Here is a 24611-nt window from a genome sequence, read left to right as displayed (position 1 = left end):
TTTTTTTGCTTTTAGCCATTTATTAAAACTTCACTGTCAGTTCCTAATGAATGAGGCTATATTAGATAGTGGGTGAATTTAGAAAATGAAAATAAATGTGAAGGCAGTAATGTTTTTAAATTATAGATAAGTTAGTTTTAAAATCACATTGCTCAACCTTATTTTTATACATATTTTATATTGCTATTATATATGTATTTTATGTTGCTTTTATATGAAATAATTCATCTAGCAGTTATATACCAAGTACCAGCTGTGGACCAGGCATGCAGTTGGTGGTGAGGACCCAAAAACACGTAATAGGAGGTGCTATATTGCCGTTAAGTTCCTAGTATTTTAGCAGTGAAAACAGACCTATAAATAATTAACCCATATATGATAAGTAGGATAATAGAGGTACAAACAAATTGCAAGGTGGAAGATATTCATTCTGCCTGGTTTCTAGAAAGACGTCTCAGATCTGGCCATTAGTCAGTGAGATGGCCACAGAGGATGCCCCGAGAGGCAGGAATGAGCAAAGGCACAGCAGTGGGAGTTGCACGCCCCATTCAGAGTAGGGCCAGCATTACATTTCAGAGTGATCACAACCCTGCACGGTAGAGATGTGATGTTGGAGGAAGGAGGACAGGTGAGTTTGGGCCAGGTTTAGAGGGTCTTGAATGTCAGGCTAAGGACTATTTTAGGGTATTTCCTATCAAAAAGTTGTCCATATGATTTATGACTCCTGTAGGACCCTTATGAGAGTGAAAGGAATGGACTATTAATAACTATACTAGGACAACAGGTAAAAACCAGGACTCGAACAGACTGGAACATGTGGTCACCCCATACATCAGGAGCCATAGAACTCTTTTGGTGTAGACACCTTGGTCAGCAAAGTGTGGCTTGCGAGCCACATGGGGCTCTTTGGCCCCTTGAGTGTGTGGCTCTTCCACAAAATATCACGTGCAGGCGCTACCTCAATAAGGAATTTACCTACCTACTATATATATAGTTTAAGTTTAAAAAATTTGGCTCTTGGCCTGACCTGTTGTGGCACAGTGGATAAAGTGTCGACCTGGAAATGCTGAGGTCGCCGGTTCAAAACCCTGGGCTTGCCTGGTCAAGGCACATATGGGAGTTGATGCTTCCGGCTCCTCCCCCCTTCTCTTTCTCTGTCTCTCTCTCCTCTCTCTCCCTCTCTGTCTCTCTCTCCTCTTTAAAAATGAATAAATAAAATAAAAAATTAAAAAAAAATTTGGCTCTCAAAACAAATTTTAATCATTGTACTGTTGATATTTGGCTCTGTTGACTAATGAGTTTGCCGACCACTGGTACAGGATTAACCTCATATTGGGATTGGGAAACATAATTCTGGTAATTAAAAAAAGAATAATATCATATTACTCCTTTGTGGAGAATACTTCGCTGATTCTGTTTGACATTAGATACAGACGCAATTGTTGCCCATAATGCTGTGGGTAATTTCAGCTCTACTCTCCTGTTCCACCTTGTCTCATACAACCTACCCCTTGTAAACTCTCTTCTGGCCACCATGGACTGCCTTTCAGCCCTTGAAGGGTCTTCTTGCCTCAGACCTTTGCTATACACTTCTCTTTGACTCTTTGTGTCTGGTCTCTTTTCTACCTAAAGCTCTTATTCCAAATGACACTTCTTCAGTGTCTGCTCTATATTCATAGCACCCCTCCAACAGTTATTCTTTAATCAGACACCTCCTATGGACTATTTGTTTACTTAGTTGCTGCCTAATGTCCTGAACTAGAGCCTGAGGTCACTGAGGAGTATAGGTCTTTGATTTACTAAGCACTCACTACTAAATGCCCACCCCAACACCTGAAACACACAAGGTGTTCAATAAATATTTGTCAGATGGAAATGGAGTGCATAGAGGATGTTTTGCCTATAGCAGTGATTGGAGACAAGGAGACATGTTTTAAAAACATACACCAAAGCTCATCAATATGAAGAATGAGTTGGACTAGATCTATGATAGTGACAGCTAAAAGGAGGTCAGACAGATTTGACTGATTTCATTCAGAGTAAACACTTCAGACATTTGTGAATGATTTCAGAGAGTGGTTAAGGAAGATAGAGGCATTTAGGATAATTGAGGCTCCCAGTCCTGGTTATTAAATTCATTATGATGCTTTAAATCCAGATACTGAACGTAGAAATAAGCATGTATGACAAAGGGTCGAGTTCCTATTTGTCTGAGTGTGGTCTAATTCCTGAGTGTACAGGGATTACGCAGAAGGAAAGTGGAAGTATGGTCCTAAAATTCAGAGTGGATGAGAAGAATGGAAATGAAGATACAAACTTAAGATTCATTGACATTAAAGTAATAGCTGAAGTTATAACTGTAAATGAGACTCATAGGGAGAATAGGGCTGAAAGCTGGGGGTACAGTGGGTTCCAACATTCTGGGGGTGGGCAGCAGAGAAGGAGCCATGCGCAGAATGTGACTGTCACATTAGGAGTGTGCAGGTGTAGTGCATACACGATTGCTGTGGGTAACAGGTACTCACTGACTTTAGTTTTGGGGATTATCAGGAAAGCTCAATAACCTAATACCCAGATTGTTACTAAAACCTCATTGTTTGAGTGAAAGTAGTGGTATGTGTTTAATAGTTATATTTTAGTGTCTCTGGAGTCTTTCTAGGTATTGGTGCCCATTGAATGTCAACATAATCAATTTTCTTAAATTTTTTTCTGTAAAGTTATATGACTGACTGACATAATGCGCACATATAAAAATTTCCGGTAATCTTAAAGTGTGAATATCATAAACATCCATGGTATCAAAACTATTGTTTACTGTAAAGGGTCTATTTATTACACTGATTTAGTGATACCTGGTTTTTGTTTGGAATAAGAGTGTGCCTAGCAGTGAGAGCCTAGTAATAACTAGTTCTTGCACTGAAAACTTTCACTTACAGTGCCTGTGAGAGAAATTTTTAACTATCATATAATTAAAATTAGTTTTACTCACAGTAGGAGTTGCAGGTAAATTGTTTCATCCCAGATGTTTTGAAGTAATCTGTCTCTCAATCTGTTAGCTTACATTTGAAAAATGAGGAATAAATGGATAGATTCAGATAAATAGAATCACTCTTAAAGAGGAAATAAAAAAATTAAGGAGATATTAAATTGATAGGAAAATAAAAGAGGAACACAATTATTATTTAAAGATCTATAATTTGAAAGACTGACATACCTTGCTCTGAGAAAACTGCATACCTGAGGGAAAAAAAACTGTATTATAGATGTATTTATATTATTAAATATTTCTTTCTGGAATTATCAGTTTCCTTACATATGCAACTGTTTTTGAGTGTTTAGGGATAGCAGACTTTAATAAATGTTGAAAGAAATACTTCTTGACAGAATAAGAGTCTGGGAACTTAATTTACAGCATCAACTACCCATTGAAGTATCTGAGCAACCCAGAATTAAATAAAGCAGAGCTGAAATGTCAAAGTAAACAAATAAGAGTATGATATAATTTTTAAAGCATTTTAGGAACGCAAGTATTTATTTTATTTTTCTACAGCTTCTTAAAGAGAAATATACTTCTTTATATTATTTATGAAGGGACTAGATTGTACAGAGAAGCGGATAAGTAGAACTTGCTTAGAATTATACCACATTTTTATTTTACTTAAATGCTCCTTAGTAGTGGGAGGGAGGAAGGGAGAAAGGGAGGGAGGGAGGGAGAGAGGATCAAAGAAGCCCAGATATCCAGTGACATTTCTCAAAACCCTTGTGCTGATGCATGGCAGACACAGTTGTCTACTCAATATCTATCTTTGTTCTTCCTTACTAAAGCACTCCAATTTTCTTTTGGCAGAAATATGCTCATGTCCAATGGGTTAATACATAAACGCCTTAGATTTGTTTTGCCAATATTGTTCTAAGGTTCGGCAGGGGCCAATGAAAGGTAAGAAGCAGTCTTAAGAGCTTTTGAGAACGATTTGCTTCTCTGTATAAGGAGACTGAGGTTCATGAAAGAGAGCAATTAAAAACAATTTTTTTTTACTTCATTCCTCCTTTTTCTTGTATGAGGCACTACCACGTGAAAATATGAAGCCTGAAAGTGGTAGCCATTTTGCAACTGTGAGGCAATACTGAAAATGAATGCCAACGTGCTAAGGATGGTGAAGCAGTGCGATAAGAAGAACCTGGGTCTTTCTTGACATGGCTGAGTAGTCAGAACAGCTCCGAGTTTACTTTATTAGGAATTTTACAGAGGTAAACTGGTGTGAGCCAGTGTTACCCCTTTATTCCCTTTCTTGTATCTGAGCACATCCTAATTTATAGCGTAGGGAAAGGGTGGGTCATGAATAAATTACAGCAACACTAATTTTTCTCTCAAGAATCTTCTTGATCTGTAGGGGAGAAAAGGACAGAGAAAAATGATGTTTTTTAATTAGAACAGTTTCTTAAAGATGGCTTTATAATGTTGACAAGGATTTCATCAAGGCCTGAGTAGGTAGGTGAGCAAGACCCAGAGCACAGAGCCAGGAAGGTGTTGTACTGTTCTTTACCATTGACTAAGGGTAGAAGGGGACACAATGACAGGAGCAGTGCCTTGTTAGTGGGATAAATGACAGAATTTCAACGGGCAGATTTAGGATTTAAATTTGAGTGTGTATATTTGTGTGCATGTGTGTGTGGGGGGGGCGGGGGGGGGCACAGGCAGGCACGCAAGGTAATCTGGAGGTTGCTGTTATACTTAGCAATTTGGCATTCACGGGAAAGGCAGGTGGATGAAATGTCAGGTATATGCTTTCCCCCCTACAATTTTATGTTCTCATTGTCTATAAATGATAGTTAGGAGACTAGAGGACTAACTGGCTAGAATAAAGAGAAAGTATGAGAAAATTAAATTCATTCATTGCTTTACATGTTTATTTGTGAAGTTCATTGAACACGCAGCACACATACAGAGTTCATGGAGGTGGTGTGCAGCAAAGTACAATTAGTTTAGGTTGAACTAGGCTCTTCTAAGCGTAGGGTCCTGTGAAACAACTGATCCAGCCAGATGGTTTGGGGAGCATCCCCTACCCTTCCAGCTGACAATGCCAACAGTTGTTTGCCCCTCCCTTGTTGATCCCTTTGAGCGCTTATACCCCGAATGCTGAATCCTCAGTGTTCTATCACCTGCCCTAGACCTTGCTTCTCAACTTACGTAAGTCTGGATTTAAGAAAAGGTTTTTAGCTACACTGGTGTTGACTAAGGGTCAGAACAGCACCCGCATATCCCAGCTGCCTGCGGGTACCTTGTCAGACCCAGCACGAACCTTCTTTCTCTCTTGATGGCTATTTTTCTGGTCCAGGCCACTCAGCCTCTGTCCCATCTCTTTGTTTTTACCTTGTCCCGGACCATGGACTGAGGAGATGTGTCAAATAACTGGAGCATGTACAGTTTTACAGATGCTGAAAGAGCATGGAAAAGGAATGCAAAAGCATTTCCTTCGTAGTTTTTACATAAACTCTTCTAATATCAATTGTCACATATAATATTGGAAATTTACTAAAAAATTGCTGTTGATTTAAAACACATGCATAATGTATGTAAACATCTGAGAATGTGCCCTTCATTTAATATTGGTTCTAATGAAAGGCTCCTAAGTAAAATAAAAACAGACTCATAGATGCAGAGAACAGACTAATGTTGCCATCAGGGAGAGGGGTTGGGAGGCTACGTGAAAAAGGTGGTGGGATTAAAAATATAAATAGGTAGTTACAGAATAGTCATGGGGATGTAAAGTACAATATCTATATATAGTCAATAATATAGTCAATAACTATGTATGATGCCAGTTATATACTTAAAATATTGGGGGAATCACTGTAAAGTATATGGTTGTCTAAACACTACACTATGAAAAACCCCCACTATGCTGTACATCTGAAACTAATACAAAATAATATTGAATGTCAGCTGTAATTGAAATTAAAATTAAAAAAAAAAGAAAGGTTCTAAGATATTTTAAAATGCATAGATAATTATATATTAGATATGTTTTACTCATTATATAAAAATTGAATTAATCTTTTGAAATTAGGGCTCATCAACAGAGTAATTAAAGTTAAGGTTAAAAAAAAGTCAGAATATTAAAAGGCTTTAATAGAGACAAGGTGATAATTTAGAAATGTGAACATCTTAGTTATAACAAGAGCTGGCTTTGGTAGGAATGGTGTGTGGTGAGAGGGAGTCGGAAGGGCTAGACGAGTACTGGAGTAGGTGCTGGGCCTGGGGTTCCAGGAGCTCTGAGGCTGGGCTTAGGTGAAGGGCACCAGAGCGTCCTGCAGGGTGCAGTGTTCCAGGTGGAAATTGCCAGTCCTCCCACCTCTCTTCCCTCTACCAGGCTCTGAATCTCATTCAATGATACAGCCGCCTTCCTTGCCTAGGCTGGGTTCCAGGAAAGTATGCAGCCTGAATGCCCAGGAAATCCCCTAGGTAGGTGGACTGTACTTTCTGTGTATCTGGATTCTCTCTGGTTCTCTCTATTTTGATTATCCCTCTTTCCCTCTCTCCCTCCCTCATCTAAATTTTCCTTCCTAATATACACCCATGTGTGTCATCGTAGAGGGTTCTGAATATTAGTCATATTTTCTGGCATAAGCTGTGCAGTTGTATAAGACAGCCCCCCCTTTTATTCAAGGAAAACATCCTTTTCCTTATATCTATTCCAAATAATTTAATAGACATTTTGCAAGGAAATTTTTGGATAGGAAATGCAGCCTGCTGTACTAGATTTCTACTACAAAACAGTAAAAAACCTTAAATTTTCATTAAACTATACTACTGTACCAATCCTTAAGGAGTATATAAAGTAACATAGCTAAAAAGAAATATATTGCTATAAATGAATGGTAGCATGTTACAGGCAATAAGACAAAACACATTTACTGATAAAGTTTTGTGGTTTTGTCTTTTTTTTTTATCATTCACTTGGGACTGTGAACACAAATACTTGCATTATATTCTGGGTTGTACTGTGAGCTAAACTATCTAACCTTGATGTAAAATGACTTTGAATGAATTCCTAAATGGCCTACGGAGACAAAGCACATATATCAGGAACAGTGGTACAGAACCAGCCGTGCTGGGGAGTGGATCTCTGGAGGGAGGTCCGCGTGTGGGACCCACATTAGTTCTGTGATTTTTGTGCTAGCACTCGTTGTAAGGACAAGCATTACACTTTTCTCATACTGCCAGGAAATGGTGGTCTTTGCGGTTGAATTTCTTGTTTTTGAAACATGATTGACATGAATTTTAAATTTTAAATTGCTCATAAGCATGTCTTAGAGTTAATGTGAAAATTAAATACATCAGAGAGTGCCTCCAATGTGGGATGTGTGTGCTGTGCAGGAAACACTGAGGGATTCCAAGATATTTTAACATCCATAGATAATTATATGTTTTACTCATTGAGTGAACCCATTATTTCACAGCATCATTTTATGGTAAGCATGTGATAATTTGTTTTTGTTTTTCTTTTTTCTCATTTCTCTTATTAGAGTCAGAGAGAAATACTGCCCATGTGTCTTTAATACATTCTGAGTATTTCTGCCAAGTTTTGTGCTTTGAAACAAACAAGAAAAAGATTACTTCCAGAGAAAGCTGGTCCTTAATGCTTTCAAAATCCTAGCTCTAAAAACCCCTCAATGCTCTTTTAATTAATAAGTCACATGACGAACACAGACAGAATTGCTGCTGTGCCTTCCCTGGGTGCTTGATCTGGTGAGATCTTACACACAACAATGTTTCAAAGATCCTTCTCATCTTTATATTTAAATTACCATTTCAGATTAAGCTCGGAAGTATTTGTAGGATAAATACTTTTCATGAGCTAAAGTGGGGCTTTCTATGTAAAATGTGATCTACAAAATGTGATACAAAAATGCAGCATAATCAAATGTCAAAATAACCTAGACATTTTCTCTGAACATATGTACCCTGATTTATCAATGTCACCCCATTAAAATTAATTTTAAAAATGTTAACACTTGGTGAAAGAATAACTAAAAATTTAAAGACTGCTTCTCATTCTTCCATGTACTTTTTATTGTAATTAGAGTTTTTTTTTAATTTATCAATAAAGGAGAATATAGCAGAATTTGGGCATTTTTTTCTCCCTTCTGTAGTTATTCTAATAACAGATACCTTTCCCCTTAGAATTTAGTATATTTTGTTCATTCTTTCTGTAAAATAATATTTTTGATAGATTGACCTCATTCTCTGACCTAGTTCATATAAATTAGATGGTACTTTGCATATTTCAGTACCTAAGTTTGCTAATAATCGTGCCTTTAATAACTCAAGTTATTTCTACCTGTGTATTTTGAAAAGTGTTTATCCTCATTTGATTATCTTTTATTCTGTGAACTACAAGGCGTCTCATTATATCTGTAATTTTTAAGCAGGCGTCAATTCAAAGTAGGACAAGTCCATGCTGGTGGCTGCTTTGTGTGGCTGGTGCAGCCGGCGCTTTGATGCCTGGTGGGGCGAGAGACGCCGCAGGAGCTAGGTCCGCAGAGCTGTGTGTGTGGCCTGGCGACCTGTCCTTTTCTACTCCCTCTGAAACTTCTCTTTAAAGAAGTGCCTTGTCCTTGCACAGGCTGCTGTGGTGGTGAACACAGCAATAAACACAGCTGCTCACTTGCCTCTGTCACAGCAAATGCTGTTAAATGTGAATCTAGGCCCATTGTACCCGCATGAAGAAAGAAGTACCATTAATCAGGTTTGCAACTTAAAATTGTTAAATATATTTTTGTTTTAAATGACTTTCTGAAAGGTGTTGTCTCTGTAGTGTTGGTAGACATAAGGCTAGAGTTCCAGAAAGGCCTTGTACCCTGCCTGTGCATTAGGATTACCTGAGGAGATGTTCAAAATCCTGGTGCCTGAGATGCACCCAGGCCAAATATGTCAGAATCGCAGGAGATTGGGCTGAGGCATCAGTATTTTTTCACAATTCCTAGGTTATTCTAAAGTACAGCCAGGATTGAGAACCATGGGTTTAAGGTAGATTTTTATTTTCTATGTCCAACCCAAATGTCCTTATTAGCCCTTTTCATTATTAATCCCACCTGGTTTTAATCTCCCATTTTATTGGATTGATTTATCAGAGTATTTAGTATGCTGTAGTTATTTATTAGAAAGGGTAGAATACACTGATATTGGCCCTTTTGGGGGGATACATCTGACTCTAGATTTCATCTGCATTCATTTACTCTAATTGTGAGATTCGGGATGATGGACGACACTGGTGGGAGGGGGTGTTCTGTGGTCTGTGTGTGTTTGGATCTGCCGGCAGCACAGCTGGGTTTGCCTTTGGGCCTTCGTTGGGAATCTCAGTCTCTTTTGTGTGAATAGTGAACAACTATAAAATGAAAACTGGCATCTTTTCCACCCTTCGTTTTCTGTAAGGATAAATAATAGTAGTAGACAGCTTCTTCCAGCCTTCAAGAGCAGTATCATAAGGCATACTTATTTTTAAAATAAGGGAATACTTGTATTTCTGCTCGTCCTTCAGTTTGATTTGTTTTCTATATAGTACATAACTTATTGAACAATTTGTGGTATACCTTTCATGTGCATCTTTTTATGCTACTGCTATACTTACTGTACTGTGCAGGGTCCTTGAATTACTCAGCAGCCTGTTGATGAGAGAAAATTAAATTCCTCTTTAGAAAGAAACAAGTGTCATTCTTTCCTTTCATTTATACAATATGTTGCGGGTGGTTTCCTGTATTAGTGGGCTATGAAATCTTACTGACAATACTCTGGGATATTTTTCAGAAATCCTGTATCAGTTGATGCAGACACATTTTCTCTTGCATAGTTTATAATGAAGTTAACATATGCACACAACTAATACAGCTTTAGTTAAAATTAAACTAAAAACTATTGTGGCGGCATGATCTTAATTCATGGATTCTAATTTTATTATTATTATTATTTTTTTTATTCATTTTAGAGAGGAGAGGGAGAGAGAGAGAGAGAGAGGAGAATAGAGAGAGAGAAGGGGGGAGGAGCTGGAAGCATCAACTCCCATATGTGCCTTGACCAGGCAAGCCCAGGGTTTTGAACCAGCGACCTCAATATTTCCAGGTCGACACTTGACCCACTGCGCCACCACAGGTCAGGCAGTGGATTCTAATTTTAATTGTCAACTTTATCAAGACTTCTCAGCTATTAAAATTACTTAGTATGTTAGCTTTTAGGTAGTTCTGTAGTAAATATTTTTTCCCTTCAATGAACTAGAATTTTTTATATTTACTGAAAAATATTAGACACTCAGGTTTTACGGTGTAAATATTATGAATCTATATGTCTACCTGAAGGTGTCTTATAAATAAATAGACATGATGTGATTGTAACATCCCTTCTGACAACATGTTTGAATAAGGAAAAGGACAATGCCTAGAGCACCATGCTCAATAGAAAACATTATATATTGGTGAATGGTCATCATTAAGGTCTAGCACCCAATAGATGCTCAGTGATTAATTTAAGAATGAACATGCATAAATGAATAAGGGAGAGGAGGTATTATTGATGGCTGGGGGGGGGGGGGAGGTTGCTGAGGCCATATTGTAGACATAGAGTGCTTATTGGAGAGAGCCTGGGGTTTGGAGTCACATGAATCTGGGTTGAATCTCAGATTTACCAGTATTTGCTCAGCTTTTTTAGGCAAGTCCCGTACCTCACATGAGAATCACTTTCTTAACGGGGATAAAGAGGAGGAGGATAATGGGCAGTCATGAGATTTAGTGGAGAATGCTTGCACCAAGCTCCCTGGCACGTATTTTCCTTCCTCTTTGGCCTTGATATTCTCTGATGGGAACTGTCATTAATTCCTCAATAGCAGAAGAACCTTGGGTTGTTGTTTTGACTTGAGAATTTTGTTGTTCTATCTTGCAAAGTCCTGCTTCTAGCTGTTTTAGCTGATTACACAAGTGGTAAAGTAAAGAACAAAGGTTTAGGGGTGTGTGTGTTTCACTTTCAGCAGTAACACTGAATGATTGACATGGTTGCCACATTCTCAATTCTAGTCAAATAGCAAAAGAAGAAGATTCTTGGTTTGTTGCAAGCCTGGCCATCTGAGTAAGAATTCACCTGTTTTCTTGTTTAATTACTTGGGGAGTGTCATTAATGGAACTTGATTTTCATTCTCTCCTCTGTTTCTATGTTGTTATAAAAACTGCTAAACTGAGTTCTATTGTTTTTCTCTGATTTCTCAGTTATATAATTTTCAGTGTTCTTCTCCTTTCATAAAAGCCCTATGATTTCATCCTCTTCTATAGAATACCATTTTTCCTGACAATATCATGTATCTCTTGTAGGTCATTTGCCACCCTTTTTTAGCCTCTGCAATTTTCTTCACAGTTAAGACCATGCTTTAAACAGTGGATAGCTTTCTGTTGTCTAGGGACAAATTGCATTCAAGTCCCTCCCCATTGTGAACCCAGACTTTCTTTTCAGACCTGCCTCCTGCTCTGTACACATCTCTGCATTCCCAGTGTTTCAGCTACACTTCTCCAAGCCATTGTCCATGCCCTTGTGCCGCGGACCAGCGAGGCTCCTAATAACAGTGAGGAATTAAGGAAACATACTCATCAAGAAAAACCAGGACCGAGAGGACTCTTCAAATGCTGATGGCAATATCCGAGTGCCCCGTGGCCCCAGTTTGCCAGTTTGCTTTATTATATAGCTATATGCAAATCAAGGAAGTCCTTGTTACAAAGTCACACATCTAAGGCTAAAACAGGAACTCTCCCAAGGCATAAACAGGATGCATTAGTGAAATCTACCAACATCTGAACAAACAAAGAGTCAGAGGAAGGGCATGTAAATTGCTTCCAGCAACCCAAGGAAGCAAGTGAAGGTGGGTGTAAATACTCAGCATAATAGCCAAATATGGAGGTGGAGGGGGGAGAATTTAGCCTTTTGCTAAGCCTCGAATCTACAATGGCTTTCTGCCATTTATGGTCCACAACGCTCCTGTTCATGCTTTTTTCTGGTATGAAAGCTCTGTGATCCCTTGACACTCATACTACATGAAATCTTTCTTGCTTTTCCCCAGTTAGAACGAATTCCTTTGTGTTCTTAGAACATATCACCTGCACCTATGTTAGACATTGATGCCTTTTGACCTATGGTAGAGTTAGTTATTGGCCTGTCTTTTTCTTAGTATTTTGATGGTGGGAAGCTACACCCTATTAATCATTTGAGTCCTTTTAGCCCTTATTCCGGTGCCTTTATGTTACAGCATTTCATACAGTATAAGCTCACTGAAATAATCTATTTAGCCAGGGCAGAATATATTTTGTTGGCTTATCTGCTCTCTGAAAAATGTCCCTTAGTTTTATATTTTTAATGGTGAGAGATTTTGCTGCTCTTTTGGTCAAGTTTATTTCCTATGCCACTGATTTTTCTAATTCTTTTTAACTCAGGCTTGCAAGTTATGAAAGCCAGGACCCCTGAGACAGGACTTTATTTTCAGGAAATATAACAATAGTAACATCAGTGGTAATGAATTCTGCTTGGTTAGCAATAAGATATTTGTAGAAAATTGATTTTGAGTTCTCCTTTTTACTACTCACAAGAATACATTTTAATCATAATTCACATGTAATAATTGACTGCTGATCTCTCTCTGGGTACACCTCTTTTTCAGAATTAAGAGTATTTTTTACATTGTCTCCTTATGCTACAGAATAGACTCTACAGAATTAAGTATGTAACTTTTGGCCATAGCCATAGATAGATAGATAGATAGATAGATAGATAGATAGATAGATAGACAGACAGATAGATAGATAGATGTGTGTGTGTGTGTGTGTCTATAAAACAATATATATATAGCAACATATATATAGCAATATATATTTGCAGAGTTGTTGTTAGGGTTTTATTACCAGATAGAGTATACTTTAAAAAATTTAAAAAGAATGTTAGCTATGGAAATGCATGTCTCCAGGCTGTGACATGTGAATAATTCTTGATCTTCATAGCAAGACTATAATTAGTTCATATACTGAAGGCATCTGATGAACTATTATGTCATTCTTTAAATGTTTTATTCCAAGGTGAAATGAAAGGAATATAATTCTTAGATTCAAAATTGGCCAATTACAGTATTTTTCTATTTTTGAATTGTCAGTCAGTTTAGAGTGATTGCCAGTATTTTCAAATAGTCTTGTGAGTTTTTAAAGAGTTATTATGTGTGTTATTCCACAGTGAAATGATCCTTTCACCTCTGAGATTGCATAACACTTTTCTTGTAATGCTGTCATAACATTTAGTGAAATTGCTGCAGACCCACCTTGTGCCTGGCTCCATGCTAAGTGCTTAGGATACAGTTGTTAGACTGGTGTGGTGCCTTCTCTTTGGAGTTTAGGTCTAAGGCAGAGGACAGGTAAACAGATGATGCCAAGTTCAATGGGAGCCCATTGCAGAGGAATCTGGCATGATCTAGAAAGTGAGAAAAAGTATTCCAGAAGAGGAACATTTAAATTTAAATGTGAAAATTCAATAGTACTTAGGATAGGTGAGTTAGGAAGGGATAGGAGAATGTTCTAGATTAAAAAAGATAGCACAGAAGTGTTGAACTATATATGTCTAGAGGAATGATTCCCAACATTGGTTGCATATTTGAATTACCTGAGGAGTTTGAAAAAATTCAATTCTTAGAGTCCATGCTAAGAGAGATTGTGGATATTTATAAAACCATTATTGGTGCATTTTCAGCAGGTAGGTGACATAAGATTTGTGATTGAGAAGATCACTGGGCTCTAGCATGAGACAGACTGAAGAGGGAGGAGACTGGATGTGTACAGACCAGTTCAGAGGCATTTCAGTGAGATGGGCAAGAGGAGGGTGTAACCTGGACAAGGCTGACATTAGTTGGGGTGGTGAACAATGGTGAGAGTAAAAGTTGGTGTCTTAGTCTATAAGGGCTGTTACAGTAAAAATACCATAGACTGGGAGGCTTATAAACAATAGAATTTATTTCTCATAGTTCTGGAGGTTGGGAAGTTGAGGTTAAGGCTTGAGCAAATTCAGTATCTGGTTAGTATTCACTTTCTGGCTCATAGACAGCACCTTTCTGATGTGTTCTCACATAGCGGGAGGGTTGAGGGAACTTTTTGGGGTCTCTTTTGTGATGGTGCTGACCACATCCCTGAGGGTTCCACCCTTATCACCTAATTACCTCCCAGCAGGCAGCCTTACCTCTTAATAGCATTACCTTGGGGATTAGGATTTCAATGTAGGAATTTGGAGGAGACATAAACATTCAGACTATAGTAGTTGGCAAAAAGAAAAGAAAAAAATAAGTGATAATCCCAAAATAGTAACCAAATGACGAGAATATTTTGAGAATAAGTAAATGCTTAAGTGAGAGATTAAGGAAAGTGGTGACTGTCTGTTAAATCAAATGATGAGGAGGTCATTCATTTATTGGCAACTTTGCTGATAAAAGTAGAATATATCATACACATGTAATAAGCAGTAAATTTCATGACTATCAGTGGAAAGATTCCTGTGGGTGTGATTAGGAAACATTTGAGGGAAGAGTTAGCCACATGAGAGACCTTAGAATGACTCACTGAACTTCGCTAAAGCATGAGTTTGGTTAACTCATGAAGGGAAGAGTATCCTGAAGTTTGAGTGTGGTGTGTTATCCTAGAAGATAAGATTGTTCTTATGAAGTTTGAACTCTATTTTCCAATAACGAGGAGACATTAAAAGGTTGTGGACTGACCCTGGCCAGGTGGCTCAGCAGTAGAGCATCGGCCTGGCGTGTGGAAGTCCCAGGTTCGATTCCCAGCCAGGGCACACAGGAAAAGCGCCTATCTGCTTCTCCATCCTTCCCCCTCTCCTCTCTCTCTCTATCTCTCTCTTCCCCTCCTGCAGCCAAGGCTCCATTGGAGCACAGTTGGCCCAGGCACTGAGGATGGCTCCAGGCTTCCGCCTCAGGCGCTAGAATGGCTCTGGCTGTAATGGAGCAACGCCCCAGATGGGCAGAGCATTTCCCCCTGGTGGGCATGCTGGGTGGATCCTGGTGGGGCGCATGCGGGAGTCTAACTGCCTCCCCACTTCTAACTTCAGAAAAATACAAAAAATAAAATAAAAATAAAAATAAAAGGTTGTGGACTGAGACTGGTGTTAATCCAGCAACAGTGTTGCATGTAAGAGAAGGGAAGACATAGAAGACAGGAAAGCAGGGAAGGAGAAGAAGGTAGGTCGTGTTCCAGCAAGAAATGAAAAGAGAATGGACTAGGATCCTGGCAGGGGGAATGAAAAGATTCCAAAGGTACATTTTGAAATAAAAGTAATGACGCCTATTGAATAATTGACTAGGTTTAGGGAGAGAAGAAAAAGAGAGTGCTCAAAGGGAATTCAAAATTTTGACGGTTGGCAATTTGAAGAAATAATTTTTTATTTAGCAATGGTAATAGTGATGCATGTATATGCTATTTATTGGTTTTATTGAATATGAGGTAAAAATATTTTGCATTTTGGGAGGGAAAGGGAATGTATATTTAACAAACCAACATTTTATAATTTTGTATTTATACCTGCAAAATTCATTGTCTGACTCCTCTTGGGATGATATTTCTATATGAAAAGAGTGGTGATTCTGAGCAGTCAGTCCTCAGGTCAGTGAGGATCCTGGAGCCGTGCCTACACCCGAGTCAACAGAACTTATGAGGACTCCAGCACCACGGGGACATAATAATAAACACATCGAGACTCTGAAGGCTCTAGAAGAATGACTGCAGTGTCTTATGGCTCATAATCCAATACTTGGGTGACACATTATTTTTAGTTACCAGGACTAAAGATTAAAGGGGATATATGAATGTGTTGTGTATTTTCGGACTATGCGATTACTTCCTTGCGGAAGCCTAAGTTATATGAAGATAGGTTTAGCAGTTACCTGGGGACAGAATAAACTAATTCTTAAATTAATAAGAAGGGGGCTTTGGAAGGTAGTAATGACTACCCTGGGCATATAAAATCATATTTTAAGTGATACTAGAAAAATAACTGATTTCCCTAGTTTTGTGGGGGATTTTTCTCTGTTTGATAGAAAGCAATTTTCTAAGTATCTGTGATTATCAGTAAGGTTTTTGAAAAAATATGAATCTAGTCTTATACAGTAATTATTTTTAAGCAAGAAAGAGAAACAGACAGGAAGAAAGAGATGAGAAGCATTAACTTGTAATTACAGCACTTTAGTTGTTTATTTTTTGCTTTCTCATATGTGCCTTGGCTGAGCCAGTGACTTCTTGCTCAAGCCAATGTCCTTGGGCTCAAGCCAGTGACCTTTGGGCTCAAGCCAGCGACCTTTGGGCTCTAACCAGTGACCCTGGCTCTGTTCAAGCTGGTGAGCCCATGCTCAAGCCAGAGACCTTGGGGTTTCTAACCTGGGTCCTCAGCGTCTCAGGTGACATTCTATTTACCACACTGCCATCTGGTCAGGCAGACAGTAATTTTTTTGATAGCTTTTAAACAAAGCCTAGATTCCATGGATTGTGATATGTTAGATTTAAATAAATAATAAATAGATAAAATCTTGAAACCAAGAACCAGAACTCATAGGCACAAACTGACTATATAAGAACATTAAAAAATGTTCTAGTCAGAGAAGTCCTTATTCCTAGAAATGTAACTGATCTTGGGACATCCATATAGAAGTGTTCTGACTTCTTATCTTTTTGAACTGAACAGATATCTGTCCATTAGACAAATATTTGCCTAGCTGTGGATTACCAGTTGCAAGGTACCTGATAAGATGGTTGTAATTTAGAGAGTAAAATTGAAAGGTAAAAAAAATTAGGAGGTGAATTAAAATGAGAAACTTCTTGTTCTCGTTCAGGTATGATATTATAAGGATAGTTTAGGCAGTGGATTACCAGTAAGTGAAAGTTAATTTAAAAAAGACAAACCACAAATCTTTTTCAGTATAATACAAGGATCTTCTAAAAATAGCCCAAATGATTGGTAAGTACTTAAATGTATAATATTTGCTCAGTACTGTGCTTAACTTTCAAGATTGGAAAAGAAAAAGTTTGCTTGCTTCTCATATGACTATGGTTTGGTTAGAGAGGCAAGATCTCCTGAGATACACAATGTAAAGATACTACATATGATCAAGGTAGTTTTGTTCTTGGTTATATATATTTATGGTCCTTTACTGGTAAGTTGATTTATTTCTTCAACAAACATGGTAATTTCTGGAGGTCCAGTGGTAAAAGAAGAAATAGAATTTATATTCCAAATGGAGGAGACAGATAATGACATGTAAACCAATACTCAAGAAAAATTCTGAGAATACTAAAAGCTGTGAAGAAAATAAATGAGGCTGCACGATGGAGTGCCTAGGCCTGGGGCAGGGCTGCTAATTTAGACACGGTGGTCAGCAAGACCTCACTGACAAGCAGGCCTTTGGGCTGACTCCTGCAGGAGCAGGGTCGTCCATGTGGCCCTGGGGCAGGATCTAGTTTGCAGGTCCAGGGAGCAGAAATGGGCCAGTGGCTACACAGCAAAGTGAGTAAGAGGGGCCAGAAGATTAGACCAGAGCACAGAATATGTAGGGTTCCATCGGAAGTCCTTTGGTGAGCTTTAGGCGGGAGTTTTAAACTTCCTGCTTTGGCTACTATGTGGAGATTACAAGTGGGAGAGGGAGCTGGACTGCGGGGAGGGGTCCCAGGCTGTGGTCCGTAAGGGGAGGGCACTGACTTAGGACAAGGCAGGAAAGAGGCAGCTGGAATATGTCAAGGTCTAATTCTACAAAACAGAAAATAAACTTGCAAAAGCGAACCCTGAAAAGGGTGTGAAAATCTAGGTGAACCTGGAAATATTAAACATGAATTAAACATGAACATGTAGAGAGGAAACAGAAAGACATTTCTGGGAGGTTAGAAGGTGGGCATGGAGATGCCATGAATGGGGCACAGTCCACCTCTCTCCTACCCGAAGAAAGCAGGACAGACATAAATTAATCTAAGCCAGTGCTTCTCAGACTAGAATCACCTGGGAAGCTTTAAAAAATATTGATATTTAGGTCCCACTGCCTAGATTCTGATGTACTTAGTTAGCAGAGGCTGTGGTCTGGTACTAGAGTTTTAAAAAGTTCCCAACGTCACTGTAATGTGCAAGTAAGGTTGAAAACCACCAGCGTAAGTTCTTTTTGGGAGATCTAGAGCCCAGCAAGAAGCAAGTAAATCAGGCTTAGTGCATGAGTTGCATAGAGAAAGACCCCCTGAGGTTTATTTATTTAGAATACAAGTTCCTGGAGCCTTCCCGTGGAAACACTGATGACCTGTGCCGAGGAACACTTAATTTTGGTGTGTTTCACTTAGGGTGATGTGTAGCTGGAGAAAACATTGCACTAGATAAAAGACTTCAGTGCTTCTGATTTTTGATAAAGAGAGTCAAGTAGACACACTCAGGGGACCAAGCCCTGGCTTAGAGGTAACATCTCAGCAGTTTGGATGTGAGCAGTTGAAACCCTGTGGTCAAGGGCTGAAATCAAAGCAGTGGCTCCAGTGCACAGTAGAAAACAAACTGAGGCAATTCGCTTGGAAAGAGGTTTGGGTCAAGGGGGAGGTTAGAGACCTGTGGGATCTCAGCAGGGAAGATAATTGGGGCTGGGTTATAGAGAGCTGTGTGGTTGGGCATTCACAGTTTTGGGAGGTCAATGAGTGCAGTGTATTGCTGACATCAGTAATTAGCGATTCCATATGGTGTTCATAGCATCCACACAGTGATAAATGGAAGTTAGGCTGGTGGATTCATTGGTTCGTTTGGCAGAACATTGTATTTTCAAGGGTTTGATGTTATTCTGCAAGGCTGTGATATTGGCATTACAGCATAAGAGCCCACCATCTCTCAACCAGATATTTATTGTTTGTGAGAAAATGAATTAGGACTATGCTTTTTACCTATATTGCACATCTTTGCTCCCTAAATGACTGAATCCAAAGAGTGATTGCTTCTTATCAGCTCCTAATTTTGTCTCAAAAATTCTTCCTTTAGAGAAATTTTTTTTTGTTCATATAGTCAGCCTCCTTTTTTTCAGTAGCTAATAGCTACAAATGAGATGGAGAATACAAAAAGAGAAATCTAAGCCCTGCCCATAGGATCACACAATCTGTTGTGATTATAAATCAGTACTTATAGCCACAGAGACCCTATGGTCCAGAGAAAAATACTGATGTTCGGAGGAGAAAGAGAATGATTATGTTAGAGAATAGGGCTTTTGAAAGTCTTTTTGGAGGAAATTGCTGACCTTGGAGGGTGAGTGGGATTTAGAAAGCTATGGATAGCAGGATATTTCATGCAGGAGGGAACAGTGCAAAGTACATACACAGGAATCTACTGGCAAATAGTTTAACTTGACTGAGGCATATAGAGCATGAAGAGTTCTGGAAAATAAGATGAAAAACCAGGTTGGAGCTTATTAAGAAGAGGTGTGACAGCCAGTAGAAAACACGCTTTATTCTGTAGGCGGCAAGGGATCTTTGGAGATTTTCCAAGAGGAAAATAGACGGGAAATTAACATTTATTGGATATGTTGCTCAGCATGTGCCATGCAGTATGCTTTCTGAAAGTGATTTCTCCAGGTGACCTGAGGGATAGGTTATTTAGGCAGAGTAATTGGGTAGTCGTGTTTAGAATTGTTTGAAAAGGAAGGACTCTGGAGACAAGAACATCACTGTCATAGCCCAGGTTTTACATTTAATTATTTTGGCATGGGAAAAAAAGCAGCGATTTAAAAGAGGTTTTTATTTATTGAGTACTTATTGGGCTCTTACTCGGTCTTCCAGGGTCTGGGATATGGCAGTAGGCAGCCCGAGACTCTCATGGAGTGCACAATCTTGTGGGTAAAACATTACACCAGTAGGAAATGTTCAGGCAGTATAAAGTGAGATCCAGAGAATTAAAACAGGAAGGTGTGGCAAAGATTATGTTGGGGGCTTAATCTTTTAGATTGGGTGGTCAGGAAAGGCCTCTCTGAAGCAGTGACTTTTAAATAAACACTGAATGATAATGAGGAACCAGCCTGGAGGAGATTGGGATTGGAGGTGTGAGAGCATCCCAAGCAGAGGGAACGTTTAATGCAAAGGCCCCCCAAATGGGGACAAACTTAGTAGATCTAAGGAACAGAGGGTGAGGCAGGATTAATATTGTTGTCAATGGGATGTATATGGGGGTCAACAAAGAAGTCAGAGTTCTCTCTTAGGTATCAAATATTCCAGACGAAGAGTGGTAGTACTGTTATTTGGAAATTGGAACAAGTTTAAATGAAGGATGTGATTTATTTTGGACATATGAGGTTTAAAGTGCTGATATCAGCCATGTTGAGATATCTAAGAACTAGAGTTTGGGAGAGGAGGTAGGATTGGAAATAGAGATTTTAGAGTCATCTGCTTAAAGAAATTCTTTGAGGTTGTGGGAAATATGGCACCATCTAGGAGCAGGAGAAGAAAGACCAAGGCACAGTGATGAAGAAGGTTTAAAATGGCAAACTAGAGGATGCTAGGAGAGGAGATGGGGAGTACTACAGAAGTTCAGAGTGTGAGCACCTGAAGGCAGGAAGAATTTTACTATCAAATAGTCCTGAATCAAGCTGACAAATACAATACAAAAATAAATACACTGTTTTTTGTGAACCTCATGCAGTGAAGACAATTCAGCTAAGACATACCATTTCGTTAGCTTTTAATTTCATACATTGAACATTGCTGGCTCCCATGGTATAATCAAAGTTAGACTTGTGATGCAGGCTTCTAGAGTGGGATTAAACAAAACTTCAACCTTTTTGTTCAACATTTCTCAAATATACTTTTAAATAGACTAAATTATATCCTTCCAGATGCAGAAGAAAAACAATTGCTTTAAAGTGAAATACTCTTCAGATGAATTGTACAGTACCGGTACTTTAAAATTGTATTTCCTATTTGACCACCAGGTGGCGGAAACATTACTTTTAAACACTATCTCAGTGCATACGAATTATTATTATTAATGCTAAAAAGTCATAGTTGGTAGTGACAAACTATATGTGCATGTGATGACATGTCAGCGAGTTGATGAGATGCTATTTGATTTCAGTTTTTGTTTTATATATATATATATATATATATATATAGCATATATATAGTATATAGTATATATATATATATGTAACAAATATTTAGACCACCAACCATATAGAAGGGTATACATCAGTCAACAGGAATACCCAGAGTAGTAACTCTCTGTATGTCCTTAAAAATCTTTCCATTCAAATGGGGAGTTACTAATACATTCAAAACAGGTTGATGAATGCAATTATAGAAGTATATACAAGGTACAAGATAACCCAGACAGAGTGTGATTTCTTCTGCTCTGGGTAGAACAGGGAAGGTTTCACATAATTTGAAGCAGGGTTTGAAGAATCAGTTCATATCTGAGTCAGAGTATAAAACACCAGACAGACTGGCCTGTGGTGGCACACTGGATTGGGCATCGACCTGGAATGCTGAGGTTGCTGGTTTGAAACCCTGGGCTTGCCTGGTCAAGGCACATATGGGAGTTGATGCTTCTCTCTCTCTCTCTCTCTCTCTTCCTCCCTCCCTCTCGTCTCCTCTAACCTTTCTCTCTAAAACTAAATAAAATATTAAAAAAGAAAGACACCAGAGAGTAGGAACAACTTTTGCAAATGCATAATTGCATAAATTAGCATGATGTATTTTGGTGAACAGTATGATTACTTTTGTGGAAATAAGAGTGAGGATGGAGGTAAGGCTAGAAAGCAGACAGGGGACACATAGTGAAAGGCTGTGTGGGCCAAGCTCAGGATCTTGAAGGACTCTTGTGTTTTAGGAAAGGGAAGATTTTGAAAGGTTTTAAGGATGGCAATTCTGTGATCAAACTAGCATTTTAGCAGGGTGACTCTCAGGCCAGTTCAGAATGTGACTTAGAAGATGACAGAAGGAGAGGCAGGTAAATCAGTTAGGTGATGGTATTACAGTACTCAGGATGCATTGCAATAATCACTAAAGTGGCAGAAAGAACTAGAGAAAGACAGATTCATACATGTATAATGGTAATTAATTTGTGTGTCAACTTGTCTGGACCATCTGTTGCCCAGATTTTTGGTCAGACTTTCTAGCTGTGTCTGAAAGAGTATATTTGGATGAGATTAAGTTTGAAGAGACTGAGTAAAGCAGACTCCCCTCCCTACTATGGATGGGCCTCATGCAAACAGTTGAACTTCTGAGCAGAACAAGAAAGCTGAGTAAGAGTGAATTTCTTCCTTCTGACTGCCTTTGACCTGGGACATTGGTTTCTTACTACCTTTGGACTTAAATTGAAGTGTTGGGTCTTCTTAAGCCTGTTGAACTTCAAACTGGAACTTATACCAGTGGTTTTCAAATGGTGGTCTGCCAGAAATTTTGTGCTGGCCTGTGAAAGAGTTAACCATGCTGATGTTGTATGAAGATTATAGAATCTGTAATCATTAGGTCTATAATCTTCATTCAACATCAGGGTGGTTATTTATTTATTTATTTAGTAAGAGGAGGGGAGGCGGAGACAGACTCTCGCATGCACCTTGACTGGGACCTACCTGGCTACTGGGCAAACCCACTAAGGAGTGATGCTCTGCCCATCTGGGGCCCTTGCTTCATTGCAACCAGAGCCATTTTTTAGTGCCTGAGGCAGAGGCCAGGGAGCCATTCTCAGTGCACAGGGCCAACTCGCTCCAGTGGAGCCATGGCTGCAGGAGGAAAGAAGAGAGAGAGAGAAGTGAGAAGGGAAAGGGTAGAGAATAGATGTTCACTTCTCCTGTGTGCCCTGACCAGGAATCGAATCCAGAACATCCACATACCTGGCAGATACTCTACCACTGAGCCAACTGGCCAGGGCCCAGGGTGGTTATTAACTCTTTCATGGACTAGCACCAGTCTGATGACAGATGGTTGAAAAACCCTGACTTACATTATCAGTGCTCCTGGTTCCACAGCCTTTGTAGTTGAACAGGAGCTATACCATTGAGTCTTCTAGGTCTTCTGATTGCTGACTTTGGATCTTGAGATTTCTTAGTCTCCATAACCTCATGAGCCAATTCCTTATAATAAATACTTCTTTCTTTCTCTCTCTCTCTTTGTGTGTGTGTGTGTATGAGTGTGTGTGAATGTATGTATTCTTTTTCTCTAGAGAGTCCTAATACAAGTGCCAAAGGCAGAATCAGGGTAACATAGCATTTTACTGTGTATAATTGATAGAATAGAGAAAGGAGATGAGGATGACCCCTCACCCCAAGCCTAGTGATGGGAGAAACAGTCCTGCTGTCAGCTGAGGTAGGCAGCATGTAGGACAAACATGATTGTTTGTGTGTGCGGTGAATGCAGATTTATTTAGTTTTACAAAACAAAGTTTGTGGGACCTTTAGGGTATACAGAAAAAGATGCCTTTTAGACACAATTGTGTCAATAGGTTTAATTATATAAGGAAGTAGATACTGTAGAAATGGATGACAAAAGACATCAAGAGTTGATGTGGATGTGAATATTTTGGGGGCAGCAGAAAATAAATTTACTGTTGATTTAGGGATGGGCATCTCTAGGGCAGGGTGGGTAGCAGAAGGGCACTGGATCTATTTTGTTGAGTAAACTGGAGATTCACTCTGAAATGCTAAGAGGGGTTAAGATGACAGTTAACTAAAGGAAAATGGAAGTGTTAATTAGGGCTCAATAAAGTATCAATAGAACTGTAAGTCTCTGGAATCCAATGGATAAGAGAAGCTACAGCTAGTGCTCAACTTAAGACCACGATTGGTTCCAACAGACCGGTGGTAACACGATTTGGTTGTAAGTTGAGTAGGCTATCTGTACAGTACTGTGAAATGACGTTATAAAAATCTTTGTCATATTTTATCATAATTTTCTTTCATTGTTATACATCATAATTTTCTTTGTTCATTTTATGCCATTTGTATCATCTCTACACCATTTTGTTTCTTATTTTTACATTCGTCAGGTTTAAGTAAAACACTGCATTACCCGTACAGCTGGTTTAATATTTGCAAAGACAATTTCCTCTTGGTAGACATCTTGGGAGGGGTTTGATGAAAAATACCCAAGACACAAAACACAAATTGCTGTACCAAGTCTGGGATAACAGTTGAAATGGTACATGTGGAGATGGTAGTGCTACTGGAAGCTGGTCCGCACTGTCGTACGCCCAGCTGGGCAACGCTTGCGCTGCCAGACGCAGAGCAGTCGTGGCTAGCAATTGTGATTGTAAAGTTGAATGGTCTTAAATTACATAGGTCGTAAGTTGATCAATATTTGTATAGGATATTTTAGACAGTTGTATTTTATATCTTATATATTTTTTATGTGACTTCACACTCTAGCATAATTTAGATTCTTCACATCTATAATTATTTAATGACAATAGATAATACAGGGTAGGGCAAAAGTAGGTTTACAGTTGTGAGTACTCAAAACAGAAGTTATTCTTGTATTATTTATTAATTATATAAATTAATTGCATTATTAATACAACTGCATTACTGTATTTGTACAATAGTAATTGT

The 24611-nt window shown here is 38.8% G+C and overlaps 1 protein-coding gene across 1 annotated transcript in view; it reads left to right on the top strand.

The window, feature by feature from the left end:
* MEI4 (meiotic double-stranded break formation protein 4) overlaps positions 1 to 24611 on the top strand; it is a 189156-nt gene that overhangs the window by 45275 nt on the left and 119270 nt on the right. The window lies entirely within an intron of this gene.

The sequence above is a fragment of the Saccopteryx leptura genome, chromosome 1 (assembly GCF_036850995.1).
Source record: "Saccopteryx leptura isolate mSacLep1 chromosome 1, mSacLep1_pri_phased_curated, whole genome shotgun sequence".
NCBI classification, from domain to species: domain Eukaryota; kingdom Metazoa; phylum Chordata; class Mammalia; order Chiroptera; family Emballonuridae; genus Saccopteryx; species Saccopteryx leptura.
This window is presented reverse-complemented; position numbering and strand designations above follow the sequence as displayed.